At 36.4% G+C, this 14325-nt stretch overlaps 1 protein-coding gene across 19 annotated transcripts in view; it reads right to left on the bottom strand.

Moving 5' to 3' along the window:
- Positions 1-12736, bottom strand: part of mical2a (microtubule associated monooxygenase, calponin and LIM domain containing 2a) — a 75916-nt gene extending 63180 nt beyond the window's left edge. For 4 of the 19 annotated variants that reach the window (XM_051899778.1, XM_051899773.1, XM_051899775.1 and 1 more), the window contains exon 1: positions 12435-12735. The gene's annotated coding sequence lies outside the window, so the exon portion shown is untranslated. Of the gene's footprint in view, positions 1-12434 lie in introns of all 19 variants that reach the window. The other 15 variants (XM_051899781.1, XM_051899780.1, XM_051899784.1 and 12 more) reach the window with 9 other exon arrangements.
- Positions 12737-14325: the final 1589 nt, after the last annotated feature.

The raw sequence follows: 14325 nt of genomic DNA, 5'->3' as shown, positions 1-14325 counted from the left end.
CCAATCAGCAGTAGGAGGCGTGTCCACCCTTGATGGGGGAGGAGAGAGAGAGAGAGCCAATCAGCAGTAGGGGGCGTGTCCACTCATGATGGGGGAGGAGAGAGAGTGAGCCAATCAGCAGTAGGGGGCGTGTCCACTCATGATGGGGGAGGAGAGAGAGTGAGCCAATCAGCAGTAGGGGCGTGTCCACTCATGATGGGGGAGGAGAGAGAGTGAGCCAATCAGCAGTAGGGGCGTGTCCACTCATGATTGAGGAGGAGAGAAAGTGAGCCAATCAGCAGTAGGGGGCATGTCTACTCGTGATCGGGGAGGAGAGAGAGTGAGCCAATCAGCAGCAGGGGGCGTGTCCACTCATGATTGAGGAGGAGAGAAAGTGAGCCAATCAGCAGTAGGGGGCATGTCTACTCGTGATCGGGGAGGAGAGAGAGTGAGCCAATCAGCAGCAGCGGGCGTGTCCACTCATAATAGAGGAGGAGATAGAGCAAGCCAATCAGCAGTAGGGGGCGTATCCACTCGTGATGGGGGAGGAGAGAGAGAGAGCCAATCAGCAGTAGGGGGCGTGTCCACTTATGATGGGGGAGGAGAGAGAGAGAGAGAGAGAGAGAGAGCAAGAGAGAGATATGAAGACTGTAGAAAGATGACTGAGAGACATTACAAAAGAGAAAAGGTCAGAGGAATATCACTGGGAAAAAAGGGTTATGATCAGGCAAGAGCTTTATGACCCACGTTAATTTTAGAAAAACTTTCCAGTGCTAGAGAGACCCAAATGGGAAGGCCTTAAAATGGATGCCAAGGTTGAGTTGTTTCTGCTCCATACATGAGTAACATTGGTTTTGATTGTGTGCTGCTAGAGACTAACAATGAAGTCTTGCTCGTTTATACTCTTGTGTACTGTATGTTAATTTTTTGTTCTTCCTTGTTGTTCGTTTCTTCATCTTCACTTTACTTTTGGCGAAGCTCTATTTTGCTTTGTTTCTGCTATGATAAAGAATCATCCACTGTTGCATTGCTTGTTCATGCATTTTGGGGGCGGAGCAATGAGGGAGGGGTGTGTTTGTTTGAGCTGATTTCACATATCAACAGTATTCAACAATGAGTCACATAAATTGCTTACTGCACCTTTAATTAACTCCAAGCCGCTGCATCAAGGTCCCACCCACACTCCAGCAGACTCAATCGCAAGCATAGATGTCAATCATAATGTTACACACAAATTATGTTTTACACCCTGTCTTATTGGCAAAAGGAACACTTGAAGATACATCTGCGTGAAAATAACTACCTAAAATGAGAGTAAGCATCTTTGGGAAAAAAATTATTTGAAGTGTAATTGGATTTTTAAGTTTGGCTTGCATCCCATTTGATTCTGCAGCCAGCCACCAGGGGGCGATCAAAATGCTTTAAAAAAAAAGAAAAGAAAATCACATTGCTATTAATCATGTATGAGACACTGATTTAGTTTTCACGTTTGGAGCCAATTCAATGAATTTAAGTCACTGTCCACACCCCTTTAATATCATAAAAGTCTTACATGTTTTTATAGGGGACAGAGTTCAATAAGACACAGTCCACCAGCGAATAGCAAATGGCTGCTAGAAAAACAGATCCCAGGCATGAAGCGTGCAGCCGGCTGTTGTTGCTGTGGAGAGCTTCCAGCTAACAGACCAAACAAAAGGAAGCTGATGTCAGTGAGGAAACAGAGGGAAAGCTGGGAGCTAAATGTAATTGTTAATTACCACCCTATACAAAGAAAACCAGGAAGGAACCCCCATCTGATAAGCAGACATCGCGCCTGTTAACTGCATGGCAATCTCAGAAAACAATGTTTCCCAGCATCCCTCACGGGCTTAACCTTTCCCCAGCGCGGCAAATACACTCCCAGTGTCACACACTCGCAGTTAAGACATAGCTTCACGAATGACTGCCAAAACAAAAGGAAGCTGTCTTGGACAGAAGTACAAACAGTGTGTTATCTAAGTGGCCTCGGTGAACGTCTCATGAGAAAGTCATTAATTCACACAGAAGTGAGAGTGCGAGACGGAGCAGCTGCAGGCCGTCTTAGAGGTTGTCTGACCCTTTCCAAAAGGAAATTTGTCTTAGGACACTCATGTAAGTTTGGCAAAGCACTCTGGAGAATAACCATTTGCACAGATGATTATACAAATAGTTTTATAAGCCTCATTCTTTCATGGTGTGGCTTCGAGAAACAATATGTTAGTGAATATGATTCCATTGTACCATTAAAGTAATGATAATATGGACAAAAATTTGATTACAATAATATTGAAAGTGAAAAAAAAAAAAAAAACTAATGGTATTTATTAAAACATTTCTTTCAAAAACATTTTTTTCCTTTTTAATTTTAGGGTGAAATGTATAGAAGCTTTTTTTCGCCACTGAATAAACAATAAAAAATGTATAATTGCAACTTTTTATCTCGTAATTCTGACTTTATTTTCAGAATTGCGTTATATAAACTCGCAAATGTGAGTTATAAAGTCAGAATTGCGAGATATAAACACAATTGTGAGTTATAAAGTCGGAATTGTGAGTTATAAAGTCAGAATTGTGAGTTATAAACACAATTGTGAGTTATAAAGTCAGAATTGTGAGTTATGAAGTCAGAATTGTAAGTTATAAAGTCAGAATTGTGAGTTATAAAGTCAGAATTGCGAGATATAAACAATTGTGAGTTATAAAGTCAGAATTGTGAGTTATGAAGTCAGAATTGTGAGTTATAAAGTCAGAATTGTGAGTTATAAAGTCAGAATTGCGAGATATAAACACAATTGTGAGTTATGAAGTCAAAATTGTGAGATATAAACACAATTGTGAGTTATGAAGTCAAAACTGCGATATATAAAGTCAGAATTGCGAGATATAAACTCGCCATTGTGAGAAGAAAAGTCAGAATTGTGAGTTTATAATGCGCAATTGTGAGTTTACTTTATAACTCGCAATTTTGACTATTTCTCACAATTGTGAGCTTATATCTCGCAATACTGACATTATAACTCGCAATTCTGACTATTTCTCACATTTGTGAGTTTATATCTCAGTAGTCAGAATTGCGAGATGTAAACTCGCAAGTAAACTTTTTTCTTTTTTCTGCAAATCTCCAAAAACATACCTACAGTATACATACAATTCACTGCAGTTTCCAGCTGAAATGAACACTAGTGGCAGTAAAACACCAACCAACTTTTATTACTTTTCACACAAGTTATGATTTCAGGGACAGATTATCGATTAATTTTATTTTAAGACCTCAAAACACTTTTACCATAGTGCAATGTTACATTTTCACATTTGTATCACATAACCAGCTCCATTTTCCGATAAACTTGCTCAGCAGCTCACCTGGTACAGCATTGCACAGTGTGGAGCTCTTGGTTACGAGTTCAACACGAATCACGATAAAATAGCTTAAGACTTGTAGAAGCAACTAAAATGGCATGGTTACTTCAGCAAATGCACTTTTATCTCTTGCTCGCTTTTGTTAACTCTATCAGTTAGGTTCAGAATCATGGTTAGTGTATCCATCTGTTTTGGATAAAACTGAACTCACATTTAGCGCCACTCACTGGACATTTCATTTTGAATGAGTCGCAAAACTTGCAAGAAGCAACGTAATATTTTGCAGAAATGTCGCCACAGGCACGTTTTTCCAATGAGGCATCACTTGATTCTGACACCTAACAAATGCTCTGATCAACTGCACGTCCCCAGTCAGGACAAGCATTGACTTACAAAATGCTGTAAACATTAGCGTCCTGTGATGGGCTCTGAGGATCAACTTGCATTACAGCAGGGCAGAAATAGTGAGGCAGAAGAATTGATATGTGAGTGGACAGGCTCAGAATAGACAGCTCTCGTGTTCCAGGAGAAAAGAAAAACACATGCAGATCAACCATTACCTGTTACAGCCACCTGAAGCCCACTGTGGCCTCCTCACTGCGCCCCTGAGACCAGTAGATGTCAGAATACCTTTGATGCCGTCCCAATCATTGAGATCAACAGAAGTGAGTGTTTTTGCACATTCTTGTAAATGAGGGATCTAATTTTACAGTCCGATGCCTTAGGGGTTCCCAAACTTTTTTGTCAGCCGAACCCGTAAACGTTAAAATATTTACTTGAAGTACCATGAGATTTTAAGTTAATATTTCAATAATTTAACAATACATTCGTATATTCACGGTTCTCTGATGTTGGTTAACAAATAAAATATTAAATCTTTTTTTTCCAGTAAATTTTGTATTTTGATACAAATTTACTTAAAAGGAAGTTGCGGTCATCTTTCCTTCCCTACACTGAGCCTTAAAAATAAAGGTTTATTGGCATCAATGGTTCAATGAAAAATCTTAAACATCCATGGAAACTTTCCGTTGCACAAAAGGTTCTTTATAATGGAAAAAAGGTTCTTTAGATTTTTTAAACATTCTTCACACTAAGAAAAAAAAATTGTTCTTTCAAGAACTGTTCACTGAAAGGTTCTTTGGGGAAACAAAAATGGTTTTATTATGGCATCACTGCAAAAACTTAGTTTTGCAACCTTTATTTTTAAAAGTGTATTGTGATTTATATCTGAGTGAAACGGATTCTCAAACAAGAAAAAATGTAGGACAGGGCTTGATTTTGTCCATTGGGAATTGATTGGGTCGTTGTTGAGTTACAGAACACTGCGATATTCCATAAAGAATTATCCATTTTGAATTCATATCAGTGTACTCATGAACTCATGGAACTGGTGGTCTGAATCACTCTGACGAACACTAAGTTCACTGAGTAAAATAATCTGACTCACTTAATGAACTAATGAAGTAAAAGTCAAGTCAGTCAGGTCACATTAATTTATATAGTGTTTTATACAGTAAAGATTGTTTCAAGGCGGCTTTAAATTGATAAGCAGGAAAATAACTGTCAATGTTGTAAAATTCATCAGTTATGAAACCAATTCAAAGCAGCTCTACAGAAGACAATGGTGTCAATTCAGCTCAATTCAGTTCAGTGTTCTTTCAGTTCAGTTCAATAACTGTCAATGTTGCAAAGTTCATCCATTGAAACTGGTTCAATTCAGCTGTAAAGCAGCAGAAGACAATAGTGTCATTATTCAGTTCAGTTCAGATTTTGTTCTCATCTGTATGGAAGCTTGTTTCCACCACTAAATAAAAAAATAAAAAAGTTAATTGCGAGTTTATATCTCGCAATTCTGACTTTATATCACGCAATTCTGACTTTATATCTCGCAATTCTGACTTTATAACTCGCAATTCTGACTTTATATCTTGCAATTCAGACTTTATATCTCGCAATTCAGACTTTATAACTCACAATTCGGACTTTATATCAAGCAATTCTGACTTTATAACTCGCAATTCTGACTTTATCATGCAATTCTGACTTTATATCAAGCAATTCAGACTTTATAACTCGCAATTCTGCCTTTATATCAAGCAATTCGGACTTTATAACTCGCAATTCTGACTTTATCTCGCAATTCTGACTTTATATCACGCAATTCTGACTTTATATCACGCAATTCAGACTTTATATCACACAATTCAGACTTTATATCACGCAATTCAGACTTTATATCTCGCAATTCTGACTTTATAATTTGCAATTCGGACTTTCTATCACGCAATTCGGACTTTATAACTCACAATTCTGACTTTATACCTCGCAATTCTGACTTTATATCTCACAATTCAGTCTTTATATCTCGCAATTCTGACTTTATCTCGCAATTCTGACTTTATATCACGCAATTCTGACTTTATATCACGCAATTCTGACTTTATATCACGCAATTCAGACTTTATATCACGCAATTCTGACTTTATATCTCGCAATTCAGACTTTATATCTCGCAATTCTGACTTTATAATTTGCAATTCGGACTTTCTATCACGCAATTCGGACTTTATAACTCACAATTCTGACTTTATACCTCGCAATTCTGACTTTATATCTCGCAATTCAGTCTTTATAACTCGCAATTCTGACTTTATAACTCGCAATTCTGACTTTATATCACAAAACTCGGACTTTATATCACACAATTCTGACTTTATATCTCGCAATTCGGACTTTATAACTCGCAATTGCGAGTTTATTTCACGCAATTCTGAGAAAAAAAGTCAGAATTGTGAGATAAAATGTCGCAATTATCTTTTTTTATTTTTTTATTCAGTGGCGGAAATGAGCTTCCATACATCTTATAGTGTCAGTACAGTTAAATCAATAATATTTCTGAATATTAATCCAACCAGCATTACAAAAGCAACAGTGGCATGAAATCCAAACTCCATCAGGTGACAGTAGTGAAGAAAAAAAACCTTGGGAGTAATTATTCAGTTCAGTTCAGATTTTGTGCAGATTTATTTAATCAAAAGCATATCCTTCATGTTCACAATGACCATTTTGTTTCTCAGTTCCTCAAAGGGTCATGCTCTCCTAAGAGCCACTGCAAACATATGTATCTGCTTATTAACGAGACTTCATTATATTTTGGAATAGAGTCTTGCACATATCCACCCACCTGGAAGACCTTCCCAAAACTGCTGAACAGGAAACATGGACTCATGGAAAGGTGCTTTTACAGGGGAAAAGGAAAGTTCACAGGTCTAATCTAAAACACGGCTCCAGCCTGACGTCTGCGCTACATGTTTTTGATCCAGTTGCCACGGAGACCCTAAATATTGTGTTGAGTGCAATGTATTAAAACACTTTATTGTGCTAGTTGATGATGAGCTCATAGAGAAACACTGCTTTTATTTTAGTAGGATGGCTTATATAGTGTAACCGTTTACAATCTCCCTGAGCACCAAACTTGTGTTTAAATCAAGCTTTGGTGAAAACCACTAATTACAAACTGAGACAGAGCTACCAGTAGATGCACATTCAATCCAACACTGAGCGGCCTTGCAACAGAACGCCTTCAATGACTCGTGAAACGCCAAAAACCAAATACATGGACAACAGTTTTTCTCAGTCTTAATGTTGCTAGGTGGATGCTAAGGTGTTCTGATAATGCGGTTGTTAAGACGTTGCAAGGTGATTGCTTACTGACTCTTTTCTAATCCCTATATATGCCTCAGATCCCTCCTTCAATGTGGGATTCGAAATTGTAGCCTAACTGTTTGCTTTAGAGTTGTCAAAAGTACCAACTTCGGTACCAAGTCGGTACTGAAATTTGAAAAATGTGACGATACCAGGATTTTCCCCTAGCATTTTGAGTGCTGTTGAGTGGATTCTTAAACACCTCTGATTGGCCATTGTGTTCACGTGCTCAACAGATTTGTCTGTGATTGGCTACAATGATCAACGCTTCAAAAACATGTTATAAATAGACATCAGTGATGCTCTTCATCGAGCGCTTACACAGATACACACGGGAGTGTTTGAAAGCAGACATCTCTCAGCGTATCCCTAATATATCCGCCTGCTTTCAAGTGCTCCCATGTGTATCTGTCTAAGCGCGTTTTGGAATTCACCCTTTGCCGGGAGTTTGATTGACAGGCGATCTGACCAATCATGACTCTGAATCTGCCATTTTGTCCGACAAACAAACCAGACAGGAGAGTTCATAAATTAACTTTGGTGGACTTGAACTTAAAAACTGGTGTGTATTGATGTCTTTCTGCTTGGGCTTAGGATGAAATGTGTTAAAACTTAGTCCGACACACAAGAATATTTTCAGAAGAAAAAAAAATCTGACAATTTTTTTTTTTAAGTAAAACATATGAACAATGTCTTGAGGTGTGGTAACCGCAGAGGCGGCCTTTTCAATTCGGAGGCCCGTTTCAAAGAAACAGTCAAAGTTTACATGACAACGGTGCAAAAAAACTGAAACGTTTTTTCTTTGTATAGATGACAACGCTGTCAAAACGATCGCCATTTACATGGAGCTGCGAAAACGACTAAAAACGCTGTATTATGCTGTCAGGCCAGTAGTTGGCGATGTCACTTTGTAAAGAAAGACTTTTACAGAGCACTCGCGCTAAACGCGCATGCCTATAGACTGAACACGTAATTTGCATGTGCATGCTGTCACCATTTTCACAGATCCGCGTTTTTGTTGTTTACACGGAGATGATAACATTATCATTTTCAAAAACTTGCACTTTGAAACCCGTTTTCAAAAGTTTGCATTTTCAGGCCTCCAAAATGCCATTGTCATGTAAATGAATGGCCAAAAGGCATAAAAGTTCTCCGTTTTTAGTTGAAAACGGTGTCATGTAAATGGTCCCTGTGTCGTCAAGTCAATCATTAGAACGATTCATTCAAAAACGCAGATTCATTCAGTAACTAAACTGAATCCGTGTTGCTCGGTGATGTGCTCTACGGTTTGGAACTATTTTCATTGGCAAAATTGAGGAAAAACAGACAATACTGTGTCTAAAATGTAAGTCACCTAATAGCCTATTAACTTATTGTTTATTGAATTGTTATATAAAATTAATATCACATTTGCAAATGTGCTGATATTCGGGAAAAAGCACTTTTGCTCATGTGATATTGCTTATAAATTTTAAAAACAACAATTTTTATGTAGACTTTTTTTTACACATCTTGGTTTTTGGAAGCATTTTTATTAATTTTGGTGGCATTTTTGCCCCCAGCCCCGTTAATTCAAATGTCTTCACAACAACTCGTCAAAATAAAAGTTTGGTTTAACTTAAAGAAACTGTGACAGAAATATATTACTGTTGTACAGTAGAATTATATTAATAATAATTAATAATTACACTAATAATAGTAATAATAAATTATTATTAAAACTTCATCTTTAAGGAATAATCACTTTTTTTCTTTTTTTTTTATGAATTAAATTATTTAGACATGCTTTTTGATTATTATATTTAATTAAACCATTAAAATGGAATCCAGAAAGCGTAATGACATCAACCACTGATATCAGCTTAAGAATTTGGTAAAAATAAAAGGAATTTGAGAAAAATAAAATATTTTATAGGGCCCTAAAAATTTTAATTTTTGTTAAACTTTTAATAAATTGTTTTTAAATTGTATAAGTTTCATGATTTCAATTATTTAGACATGCTTTTTTAAAGCTAAATTTAATTTAATCTAAAATTTAATTTAACCGTTAAATTGGAGTCCAAAAAAGTTAAAAACGTAATTTTTTTCCAAAATTAAAATGGAAAAAATGGAATTTGGAAAAAAATAAAACGTAATTTGGGAAAAAATAAAATGGATTTCACAGGACCCTACAAACAAACTAAAGTGTAATACTTAGTTTTTGGGGTTTGTTCAAATCACTAACGCTAGATAATGACAACAGTAAAAGGTTCACCAACTGCCTTTTTTAACACACCAAATAAGGGGGCATTTGTTGGCCAGTTTTTAAACAGGTCAGAGTATAAAAACAAATTTATAAGTATAGCAGATTCCCAACATCAAGATTTACATACAAACTGATTGGTTTCATGTCTTGCCAAAAAAGCGTTCTTTCCACACTATTTTTGTGCTTATATCAACATGGCAAAGCTCCTCAGTAAAAATTCCTTATTTAACAGTAACACATGGACTAACTTCTGACAAATGAGGGTGCTGGAGTACATAGTGTTCAGGACACACAACTGGCAGAGTGAGCTTGTCAGTGTCTGATCTAGACGATATCTTCAGAGGGCATTATAGTGGCCAACTGCACTGACCGTTATTGAGGAAATTCCAGCCAACCAGACAGAAAGGTGGTTTAAATAAAATGTGATGAATGTTCTTACCTTCTGTTGAATGCTATATGGCCAATAAAATTGGAATAGAAAAGGTAATTTCAATGTGTTTGTAATAGGGCTGCATTTAATCATATAATTTATACGTTATGCTGATTAATGTTGTGGGCACGCAATAACATGAATGTTACAGCTTGAATTGCTCTGACAGAATAACTTTTTTATGACATGATTAATTGCACTTTTTATTTTTTCACTTTTGATGATACCAAAGGGGGTAAAAAATCTCAGCTCTTTAATTAGAAAGTGTGAATCATCTTATGTGGTAAGACACAAAGTTATTGCTCATTCACAGAGGAAGATGACACAGTTTTTTTTTTGTTTTTTTTTTGGCTGTCTAGTGAATCACAAAACTCACAGGGCTAGTTAAAGAACAATGTTTATCAGAGTTAAACTGCATGAACGCTTTACTTGAAGTCTAAATAATTGTAACTACAGCGCCACAGTTAAAATACATCATAATACTATTTATGGTTATATCTTTAAACAGTATGTCAAATTATAAATGTCAAAACTCAAAACCAAATGTTATTCGATGGTTCTTTGTTACTGAGACGACTACATGGGTTAAAACGTCAATACTTTGCTTGATTGTCATCTCTAAAAAGCAAACTTCAGGTTGAGCCAAGCGTAAACAATGCTCTGTCTAAAGTCCAAAAGGAGAAAATGTGTAGAATATTCAAAGGGTGAATTTTCAGTTTTCCAGTATTCACTGTCTGAATTATACTTCTAAAAGTCTCATTGAGATCTGGACAAAGAAAACTGTGTGAAAATCAAGTGGCGTAAAATCTACTAAACTTCACACAAGTTCAAGTGCAGGTTACCGAACAAGCCACTGATTCCTTGAAGAAACATTAAAGGGAGTATTATCTTTCTCACACTGAGAACAACCAATCATTCATCTCTCTACCTCCTCCTTCTCTCTCTCTCTCTCTCTCTCTCTCTCTCTCTCTCTCTCTTTGAGACGGAGCAAACAGCAGTTGCATTTTGAATCAAAACTTTAAATCCTAAGTTAAGATGAGTCTTAAAGTGTTAGTTCACCCAAAAATGAAAATTCTGTCATCATTTACTCACTCTCATGTCGTTCCAAACCAGTAAGACTTTCATTCATCTTCGGAACACAAATGAAAATATTTGTAATAAAATCTGAGCGATTTCTGCCCTTCATTAACAGCTATGAAACTACCACTTTGATGCTTCAAAAAGTTCTTAAAGAGATTGTAAAACTAATCCATATGAATTGAGTGGTTTAGTCCAATTTTTTTAAAGAGACACACTTTATATGATGAACAGATTTAATTTAGGCTTTTATTTAGGCTTTACATTCATTCAACGCACACATCAGTTGTGGTAAACAGAAGCTCAAGCATGTTCGCTTGACGCGTGCAAGAACCAATGAGGTTCATTTTTGTGTTACGCATCACATTTGAGCTTCAGCAAGAACCAATGAGGTTCATTTTTGTGTTACGCATCACATTTGAGCTTCAGCAAGAACCAATGAGGGTCATTCTCGTGTTACGCATCACATTTGAGCTTCAGCAAGAACCAATGAGGTTCATTCACTTTTGGATACCTTAGTCACACTTGTCTGATTGTCTTTGCATTATTAGAGTAGCAATGTCATCTGCAAACAAATGATGCTAGAGCTAGAGATCATTTCCTTTCTTCTCTCTTTATTTTTGCAATTAAAATCAACAAGCCCCATTTTTTGTGGAAATTTTAGTGGATGTCTTAAGTAACTATTGACATATTCCACTAACATCTGACAAAAAGTATGTAATTGTTTAGGCAATATTATTTTATAATTTGTTTACAAATTTTAAGATATTAACACATTTTTAAGTGTGCAAATTCCTTTGGTGTCACTGTACTTCATCTCTCTCTCTCTCTCTCTCTCTGTTGAGCTCATGCCTCTGGTGTTTCTGTGTCCAATAATTGAAATACACACTTAAAAATAAAGGTTTGAAAAGGTGTTTTTTGCAAGAGGAACCATTTTGGGTTCCTAAAAGAACCTTTCAGTAAACAGTTCTTAAAGGAACCACTTTTCTCTTAGTGTGAAGAACATATACAGTACAATATTATATAAAGATCGCTATAAAGTACGTTTTATCATAGATGCCAATAAAGAACCTCTATTTTTAAGTACTAGAAGCATAACTGCACCCTTAATAACAGTTCGTTTAATTATTAAATAACAAAGAATGCCATATGAAAACAGGTCAGACAGACTTTTCAAAAAGGAGAAGAGCTTCTGTATATGAAGATGCCCTACTAAACTATTTTACTAAAGCCTATTAAAATTAAATAAACTAAAAATATGTGTCAGCTTAGAGACTTAATCAGTCGTTTCAGAAAGAATAACTGAGTTGACAGCTAGGCTAGTTTGCTTCGTCAAGTTAACTAATCAATAAATAAACCAGACTTAGCCTATTGACTCCGATATGTTGTGGCGGCACTGTTTCATAATATTTGTAGACTAAAAATGTTTTACAAAAACAGGCTAAATCGCTTTCTACAGGTAAAGTTGAACCGAAACAACCTGTCATTAGATATCAGTGAATAGATATGATTCTATTCAGCGGAAGAAACTACAGTAGCGATTCAACAACAAACACTCTTCACACAACACAGGTTATGAATACTAAAAATAAGTATTTAAAATAAGTAATAGGCACCTACTTTTCATAATAAGTCCGTGTGGGATTGAAGGCACAGGTACGGCGATTCCGTGTGACTGACAGTCAGTCAGAAGCGAAAGGCAGCTGAAGCGCGCGCGCGTGTGTGTTGATCTGTTGACTCTGGAGGCATGTGTGTCTCAGATCTGCAATCAGACCTTCTCTTTCACAAGACACAAAGTATACTGGCAATCATCCACAGTTGGAAACTTACTGACGTCTGAGGACATGCGAAGTAGGTTTTCCCTATTGGCTGTGTGCATTTTATAGTGGAGGCAGACAATGTCCAAATGAAGTGTTATCCGTGTTCGTTCAATTTGAAATCACTTGCTGACATAAACCAGCGATAACAAATTAGAGGACAGGTATTTCACTTGTCATATAGGCTTCCGGAACAATTAAACAGGTGATTCATGCTTTTTCATAGATGAGCAACACCACAAGGACTCAGACAGAGGTGAACCATGAACGAGAATCACTGATATAATCTATCTATCTGTAAACTGAACACTTTAAATATTTCAAATGTTTAAGATGCAGTGATATTAAGTGAAGTCTCACGGACGCTGATCGCCTGCTATGTGACTAAAATCAAACTAGACAATGGCGCCACCACGTGGATCAAACACGCAATGTGCCCTTCTGGAGTTAAAACGGTTAAAGCAATAAAAGCAACCGCAGCTGATTGTTTGAGGATAATTTATATTATTATATCCTTATGTGACAATGGATATTGTGTGCAATGTAAAACAGTTTTTGAATCAGTTCTCGGTTCACGAATCATGAAAGTTCATGAGAGCGATTCTTGAATTAATTGTTCTTTTGAGTCAGATTGTGCCTGAGTGACTCTTTCGATCACTAATCTGACTGATTCCAGTTCAGTTCACTGGCCACTAGTGTTTCATCTCCTATAAACACATTAACTAGGTCTATTTTGTTAGGAATTAAAATCACATTATACAGCCTAATAAATTAAAAAGGCAGTAAGAACTAAAAAAAAAAAAAAAAAAAAAAAACAACTTAAAAACTAGCCCTACTTGTTAAAGCTGCAGTCCTGTAACTTTTTAAAGTTAAAAATTATTCAAAATTAATTTTTGAGCAAGTACATAACCAGCCAGTGTTCAAAACTATCTCCTTACCCGATTCACAACTAAGCTTGTAATAATGTTTTCTAATTAGAGTGGTACTGGTAGGTTTCTGCGGGAAATTCGAGCATGCAGCTGTTCATCTTTTTGCGTTATTACTTCACGTCTGTTTACATAAAGAAGGAGTCCCAGCTAGTAGGCTATATGGCATGTGAGGATGCTGACGGATCATTTATAGCCTTATCTCACAGCAGCTGGAATAATTAACCCCTTAAGCCCGAAGTGTCCGGCCAGCGGGACACCACCCCCCGCGAAAACATTCATAATCAAATTACTAAGCAACCACTGACAGGAATAACACAAAATAGGTATCATTTTAAAGCTTAGAAACTCAGCTTTTTAATTTCATCATTTTACTCTTAACGAGTGCTGAGTTATCACTCTAAAACGGAGTGTACCATCCGCAGGTGCCACCTAGCTATAAGAAAATGAATAATCATATTTTTCAAAACTCCTGCCTAGATAATCACAAAATAGGTGTCATTTGAAAGCTTCAAGTCTGAACTTTAAAATGAATGTAGCCAATTTGATTAACTCCTAAGTACTGCTGAGTTATTTGCTGAAAAATAATTAAAAATAAAAGTATAATTGTTTTAGGCTTTGACTAAACTTGAGCGAGTTTTTGTATGTGAAGCCCCGCAAGACCCCTATGTAAATAATAAACCGATGCAGCAGTTATGTGACGTTTTCGCTCGTAACATCAAGAAACATGCTCTGATTGTGGAAAACTGGACATCAGTACTTAAAGTG

This window comes from Ctenopharyngodon idella, chromosome 7 (assembly GCF_019924925.1).
Source record: "Ctenopharyngodon idella isolate HZGC_01 chromosome 7, HZGC01, whole genome shotgun sequence".
Lineage (NCBI taxonomy): Eukaryota > Metazoa > Chordata > Actinopteri > Cypriniformes > Xenocyprididae > Ctenopharyngodon > Ctenopharyngodon idella.
Note: the sequence above shows the minus strand (reverse complement) of the source record. Positions and strands in the feature narration are given on the sequence as shown.